Below are 14,382 nucleotides of genomic sequence, written 5' to 3'. Positions count from 1 at the left end.
GGAGCTGCTGGCGTTGTGGCGTTCTGGACGGTGTTTCCTCACAAAACTTCTGTTTGCCTGTGTGGAGGTTTAGGAGGATAATATTACCGATGGGTCACAGTTGGAGCCATAAACGAAAACATACAAATCTACGTACAACCGTGAGGAAAGAGTAAAGTAATGGCATGAAAACCCATCTCCTCAGGGCTGCTGAGTGCGAGAATAGTTAATAGTGGGTTGTTTTGGGTGGGGTTTTTTTCTGAAACATTCAAGGAGTTCTGAAGTTGAAGCAAGCCAATGTTCTTGAGACGAACAAAGTCTTCCTGCACGGACACATCATCTGATTTTGACTGGGCACTTGTGAGGGAAGGAGGTAACTCTCCTCATCAGTGTTCCCTTTTTTATTTTTTCTTGCAGGTAACTAACCGTTGGGCATCAAGATCGTTGAAATACCAGTTGCAGAAGCAGACATGACAAGAGCTGTATCAGGCTCCCAAGGTGACATTCTGGCTTGGAGATTTGTACTGCTCTGCAGTTCTGTGCGAAGGCAGTGATTAGTTGCAGCTCCGCGTAAGGGAAGTCCTGTCTCTTTTGTCTGTAGGTAGGCCTCTCAGCAGTTCATTTTTTTTTCTGACAGTGCTTTCATTTGAATTGGCAATACTTCACCAGTTTAGCAAGTTAGCGGTGGTTGTTGAAGCCCTAACTGTAGGTGTCATACAGTCATATTTGAATTTTAATTTATCCTCCTTACACATATTACCTACCCCCAAAACCTATCCCTTTAAAGAATCCTCACCCTATGTTTGTGAGAAATATCATAGACACATAGTCCTCATACCTTCTCCTGTCTTGGAAATAAGAAGACAAATAAAACATCCTTGGCCTTTACCGGTATCTTTTTAATAATAAAACTTGACTTTCAAACAAAGTTTTTTGAGTTTTGGATTGGTTTTCTGGGGGTTTTTTGTTGTTTTTTTTTTTAACTTGCCTCATTTTGTAATGATTGTTTGATAATGCTGCTTAAGCCCTGCCTATGTAGGCTAGGAAAAAGAGAGCACAGCGCCTTAAATGTCTTTTGAAAAAAGTCGTGTTTAGTCATGACATGCATCTGTTAGTTCTTGCCTACATTTAAGAAAATGGGACCTGTGCTTCCAGATGAAGTTCTTTATTGTAACCTTACAATTTGAGTGTTAAGAATGCACACAGCTGTTTTGTTTCTGCAGTAAACACTGTGCAACAGGTCAATATTCCAACTTGTTTCAGACAGCAGATGTGTTAGTTTCCTTAGTAGTTCACTTAGGTGGGAGCATAGCTAGAATCAATAGAAAGGTAGAATCCTCAATACAGTATGTCCAAAAAAGTGTGACTCTGTTAAAAGGAATAAAAAAATCATTACAGTAATTTCAATACTTCTAATGGTAGTATTCTGTTCTTATAAGAAAGAGCGTGTTTCTACTGTAAGAATGCATGCTGTTGTGGCAAAAAAATTCAAGACAGTAAGTAATGAGGTTGTATGGCAGTTGTACCTGAGGTGGATTCATCCACTTTGTAATTATCAAATATTCTAAAAAACCTGTCTTTAATTGTATTTGCTGGCATAGTAACACCTGTACTTGTTAACAAGAAAAAGCTACATCAGTCAGGTATCTTGATTCATTGTTCTAATTAGAGAAAAGTATTTTGATCACAACTCCACCTTCTTCAAAAGGGGAGATGTTTACTATTATTAGCAAGTAAACCACCAGTTCATCTCAGAGAACATAAGGCTTATGCAAAACTTTTGCATATTTAAAGTGAAAATAAATCCTAAAGACAACCTTTATGAAAAAAGCCCACAAAATTAAAGTGTAATACACAAGATGAACCTTTTAGTGTTAAGCGGTCTGTGTTACGAATCTTGCTTTGCACATTTCGAGACTTGTCAGGTTACCTGACAGGCGGATGACTTCAATTTGCTTTGGTTTACTCTGGCTCATCAGTGATAATCAGTGTTATCTTATCTTGATTCTTCAAAGCTGCATTCAAACACAGGAAAATCTTCCCACTATAGACAAACTGTTTAGGTTTATTCAGCATGACTAAGTCTTCTTACTAACAGAATGAGATTGGGTGAAAGTCCAAGCAGAACTTCTAATTCATGGTGGAGCATAGTTTTCTAGATGCTCAAGTAAATGAAAATGCTGATTTAAGTTTTATTTGAGCTGTCTTAAATATTTGTCTCAAACATCTCAGCAGTAGTATTTTATTGTTTTGTTTTTTTTTTTTTTTTAAGGAGTGAAACACTGAGAAATGTGCGATTGATTTTTTTGTTTATGACTTTTAAAAATTATTTATTTAAGCCTGTTCCAAGTGATGAGGACTTTATTTTAATAACTTTTGAGTTGTGGGAAGCGTACTGTCGTGGAGGTACAATGACCATGAAGACTGATAGTTAATTATATGCCTATGAACCTGATGTGTGCTTATTGAGAAGGGTGAACTTGGCTTACTGAGATGTAATTGTGCAGGTAGACTTGAATCCTGCAAAGTCTGAAGAACACAGTTAACTTCATGTACATTTTAAAATGAATTTAACTTGCTGTCTGGGCATATACCAAAGCAGATGAATAAATCTTTGCTCAGTTTTAAATTTTTCGGTGTTACATGGTATGTATACATGCTGGATGTCCAGGTTTTTTAATGTATATTAGCTGCCTACGGGTAGCCTTTCTTATGCCAAACAAGTCTATTTTCTCTGGCTTTGTAATAATATGTTAAAATCACTTTGGTTTTGTTCTTACATGTGTGATAAGGTGAAAATACTCAGGTGTGTATCCATGGAGTTGTTAAGTATGCAACACAGTGTTTACATACGCAGTCCTCATAACTTTTTAACCTTTGTATGTTTGTTTGGGTTTTCTTTACCTCAAAGCTAAAAAGTTTTCCACATCACTGAAACTAAGCTCCTTTCCTGGAGAGTAAAAGCTTCAGAATATGCTTAAGTGTTTTCTTAGGCAGTACACGTGACTCAAAAATTTCAGTTTCCTATTTCACTACTTCATATTGTGCTCGAAACATGGATTCATTTACATATTTTTATTCCATTGATAGGAGCATCAAGCACTATGTGTTTCACACAGAAATGACTGACTTTATTTTCTTGTCCTGCAGGCGCCTTGGCAAAGAGGATAAACAGATTATAATCCATTTTGGTTTGAATATTAAAAAAGAATCTGAAGACTTGAATAAATCCAGTAATTTAAAAGCTTTCACAATGATTTACATGATCAGCTGTTAAACCTGCTATTAGTAACAAATTACTTGGAATGACTTAGAGTTAAATGTAATTTAATTCAGGTATCAGCTGAGATTCACAACAGTTGCTATAGTTGAGCCTATAAGCCCTCAGAAAATGAAATCCCTCCCAGTTCTGGATGTCACCGAACAAGAGCTTGTCACCCTAAGAATATGAATTAAGTGAATTTTATTGTTTCAGTTCGTGTTTTTATGGTTGCAAAAGGGAAAATAAGCATATGTCTTAAGGCAATTAAATAATACCATACACCTGCTGATCTAAGTCATGTTTTATTGATTTCATAAGTCAAAAGGGGAGTATATCCTCTTTAATCAGTCATGGGTCTTACAGCCATGTAAGAGGAGAGCTATCCATTTCCAGATTTTGATACTTGCCACCAATTACAAGTGGGTTAGTTACAAAGGCAAGAAAGATGATGTGTAATGCTTCAGGAGAATAAAGTGAAGATATACGTTGGTCATCTATAAATTTAGATGAGGCACTATAAAAAGGTTCTTAAGCAGCAATGAGGGGTGAAATTCTAGAAAAGCCAACCAAGCACACGAGAGGGAACAGGGGTTCTAAGATATTTTTAGATGTCAATTGCTGTATTGATGGGATTGTACAACAGAACAAACAGTTTCTGAAGCTGGGAAACGAAGCCTTAATGCCATGCTTCAGGGCCTTTTTTTGTTTTGATTAAAGTCAGTGAGAATCATTTTCTCTCCTCTATGGCTTGTGAATTAGCTTTTTGACATCATTTTTGGTCTTCCAGTAAAATATTGGCTACACACAGGCAAAGTGTTCAGGTGATGAGCAGTGTCATTGTAATTGAAATCCTGAAGTGCTTAATGGGTGGGGTCCTGCTTAGCCTTAAACTATCAGAAAGATTAGGACAGAAGGGATTGCATCCCCAGATAAGATCTGAAGTGTTGTATCTTGGTTCGCTTTTCCTGTGTGATATGGGCTTCCTCTGTAGGATCATTTGCAACTTTTATTTATTTATCTAACTTTCCATTGTTGCAGGAGCCTAAAATATTAGTTATGCTCTTGGTTTTCTTTCTTGTCTGCATGTAAATTTTATGGCTATATTTTTTCATTTTACTATGGTTTGATTGTTACAGATTGTAGGAAAAATTTTGTATTTGTAGTGCCCTGTGGAATACACATTCTGTCAATCTTCCTGAACAAGACATCTATCACTTGGTTGCTGGCAATAAGGGTGGAACTGAATGCAGTCACCCTTCCAGTAGTCCCTTTCAATCTTGTGTTCCTAAGCTCAACTTCTTCAAAGGCTGCAGTAATTACATCTTCAGATGGAAAAGAGAGAAGGAATTGTGATTCTCGGGGTCACAAGGTCTCTAAGCCACTGATCGGTGATGTTCCACATTCAGGTTTCATGTGCGTATTCCCCACTCAGCATGCAACAATCAGTTGAATCTCCAGAGCTCATTCTGCCTGCTTTGTGGGTGCATGCCCTTACAATTTTGCATGTCCAGAAGGGTCGAGCAGAGATAAATGACCTTGCTGACAGCCCAGAATGTCTACATGATCAGAGTAAACAAGCTGTAAGCCTAGGTAGTGCAGGGAGACTGTTGGAGGCCAGCTACTGTACAGTACCACAACCTTCCTTTTTTTGCAGTGATTTTAGCAGTCTGAGTGTGTAGATCTATCTAGCCAGAGAAGCTGTAACACCATGCTGGAACTTAGGAAGTAGCAATGCTGATCAGGAAGCAGAAATGGTGGGAAGGGAGAGGAGAGGGGACAGTGCCAAGCAGAGTTCACCAGCTGCTGCTTGAGTCCCCATTGCAGCTGAGTTGTATTACATGTATAGGTTGTTCTTGACTAGGGGATTTGGGACTTTTTCTTGGCTGCAGGAGTTAGTGTACCTCCCAACCAAGTCATAATTCCATTTTTGGCGTTCCTCTCTTCCCTCCTGAAGCTACTGCCCTGTCTTCCTCCCTACATGTCAGGCATGCAAACATGCTGCTGTGGACAGCCAATGTCAAATATGCTCTGTGAGCACTAGCATGTAGGGCACTGACTAAGTTTTGGGTGAGGAAATAGTCCCTTCATTAGGTTGTCCGCCTACTTTAACTTAAGCATATGTTTACATACCTTGAGGAATTAGTTTCAGTGTGTTATAACAAAATAGATGAGAAAATGATGTAACTTTATTTCTTATTTTATATTTTGAACTAAAATTTTCTTAGCAGAAGATCAATTACAGATGCTTGTTCTCATAAAACATTTGTAAAACAAGAAACACCACTTGTAAATACTGATGCAGTTAGATATCAAGGATACATGGAAGGAAGCATTGTAGTCCCAGTGCTGTCAAGCCAGTGAGACCGAGATTTTTTTTTTAATTTTTTTTTTTCCCTAAGCCAGCTAGCTCTACCTACTAAGTGCATCTTGAACATTTCATCTTGAACATTTCATCTTGGGTTCTGTAAGGTGAATGATGCTCACAGTGACACTGCAGGATTGAAAGATTCCTAGACTTCCATTTTATGTGCTTACATATAGGTAAGACCACAAGAGACGTTCAAGATCTAGATTAATTCTTTGACACAGAATTGTATATGCTTAAAATGTCTGTCCAGACATTATGCCTAAAATTTTCTAAATCTTTCAGTGAATCTTTTGCTCTACTGGGATATCCCATGTTATTCCTCTAGTTGTCTTTTTTTTTTCTTTTCTTTTTGGATTTAAGAAATTTCATTCCTTTAACCTTTCCTCATAAGTTATGCTTTCCAAAGCTTTTAGTGTTTTGATTGCTCTTTGGGATTCTAGTTTTTCTGTATTCTTAGAGAAGTCCAGCACTTGGGTATGTTTTTGTAGCTGTGGGTTTTGTAAGTGACAAATAGAAAGGCCATCTTTTGCTAATAGGCTGTCATCTTAGTCCAAGATACAGCATACCTTTGAATTAACATAAGAACTGAATTACCATTTTTGCCATAGTTTTATTTTGGTCACTAATGAATGATTTGTAATTCTTACAAATATTTTTTACTACTGCTGCCTAGTCACATTGTTCCCCATTTTGTATCAAACCAAAAGCTGAAAACTTTTGTTGCCACTTGTCCAATATATAATTTTCTTTATGGATCACTTCTAGCTGTATCCTCATTAATTAATAACAGTCAGTATTATACTTCACTGAGAGACATTAGTGGCAACATATCTAGCCCATGAAGAGCTTACTACCTCTTCATACAGTTTGAAAGATTTTTCTGTATTTTTAAGTATGAAAAATTACTGTCCTGCAAGCCTGATGAGGCAGATATCTGCAAGAAGCTGTGTTACAGAGTGAATTGTTGTATCAGTGTTTCCAAAATGTGGCATGTGTCATTTAGACCAGTGGCTGCTACAAGCAATAGAGAAAGAGTATTATATTAATGACCATGTTTGACAGCCTGGCTCCATAATCTGTTTTTCACTTACTTTTACTTTTTAGACCAACAAGTGTGCCCTCATCTAGAAAAATTAGACTAATGCAATTTTCCAAAAGCTATTAGCAAAACTTCTAATATTAAGATGGCTGTATATCCTAATTAAGTAGGTTGTGCAATCCAGAAACTAGCCGCCTTGAGTTGTAGTCATGAAATGAGCTAGAGTTAGACCGTATTCTTGAGTTGCAGAGTTTGGAGGAAAGCCTGTGTGCTTCAGGAATCGCAGAGCTTCACTCAGTGTATGTCACTCTTGTCACTGAATCTCCACCAGTGTCTTCTGGGGTGGTGTCTGCACTAAAGCTTTTTAAAGTTGGTGGAAATACGTAAACCCTTGTCCACTTGCAATCTTTAATATATTTAGCTGGATGATTGTTGCTTTTTGAAGGACCTGACAAAGGGTGGGGACCTGCATATTCATTTGCTTTTTCTGTCTTCATCACATCCAGGAAATATAATAAACTACATTATCTAGTAGATCCAATGAAATAAATATTTCGTGTCTGTTCAAGCCCATCTTTAAAGAAAGATCCTGTTCTGTTTGTCTCTTGAGGTAACTTAGACAAGTATTATTTGATAATCAGAAACTATGGCTACAACAACTAGAAAATCTGGATCTTTAGTCTTACATGGCATAGCCCATACGTTCTTCCAGCTAAACTCCTGTATGTAACTCTTAACTAAAGTTAAGCACAACTGTGAAAAAAACCCAACACAAATCATCAGAATCATTAGTCACTGAGTTCCATAAATAAAAGCCATTGTGACTTCCTCAGAACTGCACAAAGTCCTCTGCAATCCACAGATTTCACAAGTTCATACAATGATTCTCCTACATCCTTCAGGATAACTACACGGCTACAGAATTTTTAGAGTGAAGCTTGTCACTGGTGTTTTTGGACTAAGCCAAAGAATGAATCAAGTTTAAGCATCTTTTTTCAGTGAAGTTTTTTCAGTGAACATCTTTTTTCTTCAGTTGTTGCAGAATAAATATCCTCTTAACATCCAATAATCCAATTTGTATAAAGTCCCTAGGAACAACAGGGCTGTATCTTTTAATTCTGGATATGTGTAACTTTCAAAAACATGTTCTGAAATTAGCTAAGTTTCTTGGGTTTTACTATGATAAGAGAAGTTAATATCTTTTGTTCTATTTTTAGCTCTGTAACCAGTGTATTTCATTTGAATCCCTGTTAAATACAAGTTTGTATTAGCAGGTTTATGTGGAAGCATAAGCATTTAGATGTGCCCCAGCATTCAGCCAGGCTAACACAGCAGAGTATCATGTTTTGTTTTTACAAGGATGTATGTACTGTACCTGGTAGATGAACAATTAGTGGTGTGATTAAGTTCGATTATAAACTTCTAAAGCTTTGGCAGAGATGTTTTGATGAACAGAGACAAAAGGTCTGCCTCACTGCAGCTCTGCCCTTCCACTAGACTCCAGTAAATTCAGCCATGCAGCCTTCTGTCTCCTTTTCTTCCCAAACTCTATTTAAAAAATAATTTCCTTTACCAATTCGATGAATTGAACTCTGGTATACACATGAATGTTCATATATAAATGAGTAGTTACTGTCTCCCACTTGGTGACCAGAAGACCAAAGTATCTTAAAAAACAGTGTTTCTAACAAATTATGAAAGAAAAAAACAAAGTTGGACTCTGTGTTCATATCCATGTGGGAAAAAAACAAACCGCCAAAACACCTATTGATCAAAGCAGATAAGTATAATCCATTAAACAACACAGATCTGTTCCATATCATTGGAGAATACATTACTGGGTAACAGAGTACCCTATTTACCATAGCCTAAATGCAGCCTCCCTGTTAGCATTTCAGTTTTCTGTCCTACTTATGCTTTGAAGTCACTGAGTAATTGTCACTTTAGGACCCTTTAGTGATTTCTAATCAAACGTGGAGAAGAAAACCAAACAAAGAAAAACCCTCAGTTCAGTCTTCATTCAGTGCTCAGATTTGGATAGGAGAGGAGGAGGATGTTTGCTTTTTTGCTCATTAACTCATCATAGTTTTTTGCATAGTGTTTTAGTTAGAATGAATAGCTCTTTTTTACACTGCATTTTGGTTTTCTGCATGAAACACCTTGAATTATCATGTTAATTAGCACAGACAAGTTGTCTTTTCCTTTAATCCATCTATATTTTGGCGTCCTTGTTTTATCGCTACTTTCTTCTAATTTACATGATTACAAGTTTTTGAGTTAATGTTGGTTAGTAATAATCGGTTTTAATAAAATTTATTGTAAGTAAATATTCTACATTTCTGAAGAGTTGCAGTGTATGTACACAAGAAACTTAGTGAAGTACAAATATTTTTGTTTTGCGAATGGATGTTGCATCTCATCTGTTGTATCTCATACTGTTTATGCCTATATGAAGGATTTTTTTCTCAGTACCTTCTACAATATGATTTATCTAAAAATATGATAATCAAAGAGATTAAAAACTAGTGGTTATTTATTTTGGGGAGGTTGACAAGATTTTTTAAAATTGTCTTTTTTTTCACTTGTTAATGCTTTCAACAACTGCAAGACAATAGATGCAGAGTTTTTCAAAGGTTTAAGATAGAGCTAGCATTTCTTGTTTGTATTTGAGACAGAGCAAAGGTTGGCAATTTAAAATTGTTTCAAAGTTGTTACAGTACAAAGTTATTTTAAAGTAGAAGGAGGAAAAATGCAGGAGAAAAGCTGTGAACAAGCTGTACTGATCAGTTTCTTGAACCACAGAAAAAACATAATTTAAACTTTGCATTTAGACAGCTGTTCAAAAACATTGGTTCAATTTGATTTCTCCCAGTCATTGTTAGCTTCAATATTTTGCCTGGAAAAAAAGTAACATTTTATATTTAAGATGTAAGGCTTGGATTCTGTTAAGTTTCGTTGGCATCAGTTGTCACACATCTTTGGACATGCATCTTTCTCTTCCTGATCAAGTTTCCTGGTGAAAAATACATAAATTGGGGTGGAGGGAGGAGGATAATACATAAACTGGCTGGCACTTTTCAAGGTTTAATGAATTATTTTTCATATTAGGGTCCTTGGACCTCCTGGGAGCAGTGATTTTCTGGGAGCACATACAGTTTCTAGGGGAATGCATAATGAGCAAACCAGGATGGGCTATGGTGTACAGTGTTTATAGAGAGAGAATCTCTAAATAGTTCTGTGCATCCAGTGGAAAAGTTTGAAGAACACTGATCTTAAATGATGCTTAAAAAGGTGTTTTAATGCAGTTTCTCAGAAGTTGCTATGTAGATATTGCGCAGGAGCCCTTACCATGTGTACAGAAGGCAGAAATGTACCTGAGATTTTGGCACTGCCCTTGTTTTCCAAAAATATGATCCAAAGTCACTAGCATTTGAAAAGCCTAACAGAACTTCAGCAACAAACAAAAACAAGTGTCTTTGTTAGGCATGTGTATATATGCATTATGAAAACATGTTGAGATTATTTCCTACTAGTGAAGGTACTGTCTTATTAAGAAATATTGTCGGTGATAAAAAGAAGTTGCCTTTTGCAGTGTTGTCCTTCTCTCTTCCCCTATACCTTTCTGTTTCAGTTCACGTGACTGGACTTTGTACCCATTCACCAGTAATAAGTGTGCAGCCATCTTGTTTGAAAACTAGAGGCAGAAACTGACACAATTCCGTGCTGCAAGGTAGAATGCCCCTCCTGCCCCAAAGTTTGTCATTTATATAGTTTCATTGTAAACATTGAGGTTATATGTAGTTGGAGTTCATATTCTTTCACAGCTCAAAGCAAGTTCTTCATAACAGGAAATTAGCAATTTTGAGAAGTAATAACATATGCAGTGTTGTCTTTTCCTCATTAACCTTAATACAATGTATTTTATATAAGAAAGAAAAAGAATTATGCTAATACTGTCTACTCTTGTCTGTAAGATACTGTCAGCTGTAGTGGCAAATTATTTTGTAACAAAATGCACTTCATTCTTAAGTATTGCAGTAGAGTAGAACATTCTCTGCCTGCAGTGGGTTAAAAAGGTGTAAGTTTTACTTGAATTGTGAAAGCATTTTGAACAAAAAAGAAAGGAGGGTGTTTGTGAACTAGAACATTTTCCAGCTGTGCAATGGTGGTTTTTCTCTTACCACTTAAGCTCTGGTTGTTTAAAAAGTAATGTTAAAAGTGTATGTAATTTTGATTACGGACTCTGTTTCGGGAATCAGATGGAAATGAATTCTTAAATAGTTTTGGAGGGCGTTAGGTTCTGAAATAAGCTTGTAGTTTTGAAGTGACTGGTTTACGTGCAGTGTATGTAATCTGACAAAATCTGTTTGATTCAAAGGTGGAAACCTGCAAGACTTAACTGTAACTGTTTAAATGGTATTAATAAATCTTATATCTTCCTTTGTAATCTCATACACATCCAACCTGCTAACTGGGGGTAAACACAGCTACTGAAGGGCCACTATCTGTAAGAGGTATCACTGAGATAGTATGGCAAGGAATCATAGAGAAAGACAAAGGATAAGGAAGAAATCATCACTTCTGAATAGGTTGTATCTGCCAGGCTTATACAGAAAGACTACATTTGGGCAACCATGCTGAGACGAGAAGGAGGAAGATGAAAGAGGAGAAGCCTATTTAACCAAAACAAGTGTTGAACAGAATCTGACCCCGCATACTGCTTGCTATGCAGTTTTGTAATGACTCGTTAATAATATAGATTCCATACATCCTGTTTACTCGTAAACAAATTTTCTCTTCTGCCCTTAGGGTTCTCTCTAGGTGGATTTCAGTAAGTGCAGACCTGTATCTAGGTGTTAAATCCCTGTCAGACCAGCAGCTGAGGCTGTCTTAAAACCAGGAGAGCCACGGTAGCCAATAGGGAGCACTATATACTGCTTGCTGGTGGAAGAACGTATGTGTGGGGAGAGGAGTTGTGGAGGAGGCAAGCAGAGACGCAGCAGCATCAAGAGTATTAATGGTAGAGTGGTAGTCATAATAGGAGTACCTGGGCAAGCAGAATTGGAGGCATCGAGGAGCTGCATCAAAGAGGTATTCGGTCTGAGTTTGGATCGATGGCACATTAATATGGGATTTTTGAGTAGGAAGGGGTTTGGAATAGGGTAGGACACGGTTTAGAAAGATTAGAATTGCAGAAGAGTTTGTGGGGTGGCTTCTTGATTGAATGAGAGGAAATTTGGGGATGAGGAGGAATGAAATAAAATTAGTTGAGGGTGAGAAAAGGGGTGGGAGGAAGACAAGACATTTGAGATGGATTGTTAAGTTCTTAACAAGAATTGTGGCTATGGCACTCGGAGCTGTGAACATAAAAGTTTGAAGTGCTTCAAGTTCACAAAGATAGGGATACTGGATTTTTTTATATCCTGGACAAAGGTTTTAAATTTAGAGGTAATGGTGTAAAAGTGGCCTCATCTTTTTTCTACCATGCTAAAGAATCAGTTGATCAGCCGTACTCATAAGGAAATCTTTTAGGGCACAGAGCTCAGACAGACCTGTTTTCCTCTGACATTGTCTTAAACTAGCCAGATTGGTGGTTGTATGGTTTTGTATGCAAACGTGCTTTCTGCAGGAATCTCTAGTGTTGCAAAATTTATTTCATTAGAAGTCAAAGTCAGTAAACTAGAAGGCTTCTTTATCCTCTTCTTCGTCTTTTTTTGGGGTAACGTTTATATTCTGCACTGCTGACAGAACTGGCAGCTATGATAAAGAAAATTAGAAGCTGTTGACATGGATTAGTCATTTATAAAAGTTAATCTTAGCTTTGTAAGAAGCATCACGTCTCCAGTTCATATAAGTTATTATAATAGACAACTGGATATGTTGTCTAGTAACAGCAGTAAAGTATTAGCCCTGAAAAATGCATGTTGGACAGAGGGAGTGGTATGTTCTTTTTTACTAATGAAGAGAATCCATCCTTTAAAAACATAAGGTTGTGTCATAGCTAAAGGCACAGAGTGAAGGAAAATGCCCTTTCTTAAAAACTTGTTTAAAGACAATCTGGTATGATTGAAAAAGCATGTTAGTCGTTTCAAACATACTTGCAGCATGCTCCAGTCCAGGCCAAAAGATAATGAGACCCCAGAGCTATTATTGAGAAACTGTTCAAATGCTAAAAGGAGGTTAATATGGGTGTACCACAAGAAAATGTGTACAGCAAGATGCCTTTTTGGAATACTTTTTATATTTATTTATGCTCTTGAAATGTGTTGTGGTTTAACCCCACCCAGCAACTAAGCACCATGCGGCTGCTTGCTCACTTACCCCCCACTGAGTGGGATGAGGGAGAGAATCAAAAAAAAAAAAAGTAAAACTCATGGGTTGAGATAAGAACAGTTTAATAGGACAGAAAGGAAGAAAATAATAATAATGATAATAATAACAGTAATAAAATGACAATAATAATAATAAAAGAATTGGAATATACAAAACAAGTGATGCACAATGCAATTACTCTACTTGCTGACTGATGCCCAGACAGTTCCTGAGCAGTGATCCACCCCCAGCCAACTCCCCCCAGTTTATATACTGGGCATGACGTCACATGGTATGGAATACCCCATTGGCCAGTTTGGGTCAGCTGTCCTGGCTGTGTCCTGTGCCAACTTCTTGTGCCCCTCCAGCCTTCTTGCTGGCTGTGCAGGAGAAGCTGAAAAATCCTTGACTTAGTCTAAACACTGCTTAGCAACACCTGAAAACATCAGTGTGTTATCAACATTCTTCTCATACTAAATCCAAAACACAACACTATACCAGCTACTAGGAAGACAATTAACTCTATCCCAACTGAAACCAGGACAAAATGTCATACAAAATAAGGTGAAAATGAAGTGAATTACTATAGTCTTGAGCTAATGATAATTTTCATTCATTTTCTCATGTTGGGATTTTGCCTCTTAGCTCCTGTGTGTGAAGGGATTGTGTTCTGATTTAACAGCAAAAATTTACAAGTTTCCTAGAGTCCCTATGAAAGAGAGAAAGAATGAACTAGACAAAAGAAGGGGAAGGGGAGGGAAGGAGCAAGAGTTTTCTACTCACACAGGGCAGAAGGAACCTGGATACTTTGTGGGTTATGTTGCTGTTTTTCCTGTGTTGCTGTAATACAATATATGCATTTCTACACACTTTGTTCAAGATCCCTTTTTTCCTGCCAGACTCTAAGGACCCGCCTAGCCTCTTCTTGTATTGTAGGCAGATATTTTTAGTCTTAGAATTATTTGCTGTTTCAGATACCCTTCATTTTAAGACTTTCATTCTAATTGTTGCCCAATCCTATGATGTTTAAATTCTGTCCGTCAAATATTTGCCAAGCTAAGTACATTCACAATTTCTATTTTTACTTTTTTTCTTGATGGGGAAGTAAGTCAGCTATTCCTTTGTATACTTACTGAAATTAGTAAATTATTAAATCTTTGGAATTGGGATAAAAGGTTGGCTAATGTATATGCCTTACTTTGTAAATGTCTTTGCCCTTTGGCTTGCACATTTTTTAGAAGATTCTGATCTATGTAGTTTGCAGTCAGGCAGCTACATAACCACTACACAGCTCATAATCCTTCTTTTCCTGGTTGTACAAGTGTTCTTTCCAGGATAAATGTTTTCCTGGTTTGTAAGACCTCCTTATTTCATGATCCATGTCTTTTGTTTCCAAGTCTGTTTTCCAATAATTGTATTTGA

General features: G+C 37.0%; 1 protein-coding gene across 14 annotated transcripts in view; it reads left to right on the top strand.

Annotated features, from left to right (window-relative positions):
• The window catches only part of STS (steroid sulfatase), a 113,598-nt gene that overhangs the window by 466 nt on the left and 98,750 nt on the right, over positions 1-14,382 (top strand). For 2 of the 14 annotated variants that reach the window (XM_069770457.1, XM_069770447.1), the window contains exons 2-3: positions 397-477; positions 10,280-10,378. The exons of 1 other annotated variant lie outside the window; for it this stretch is intronic. The gene's annotated coding sequence lies outside the window, so the exon portion shown is untranslated. Of the gene's footprint in view, positions 1-396; positions 581-10,279; positions 10,379-11,611; positions 11,740-14,382 lie in introns of those variants that run through there. 11 more of the 14 variants (XM_069770454.1, XM_069770445.1, XM_069770451.1 and 8 more) reach the window with 7 other exon arrangements.

Source organism: Haliaeetus albicilla, chromosome 25 (genome assembly GCF_947461875.1).
Source record: "Haliaeetus albicilla chromosome 25, bHalAlb1.1, whole genome shotgun sequence".
Taxonomy (NCBI): domain Eukaryota; kingdom Metazoa; phylum Chordata; class Aves; order Accipitriformes; family Accipitridae; genus Haliaeetus; species Haliaeetus albicilla.
Note: the sequence above shows the minus strand (reverse complement) of the source record. Positions and strands in the feature narration are given on the sequence as shown.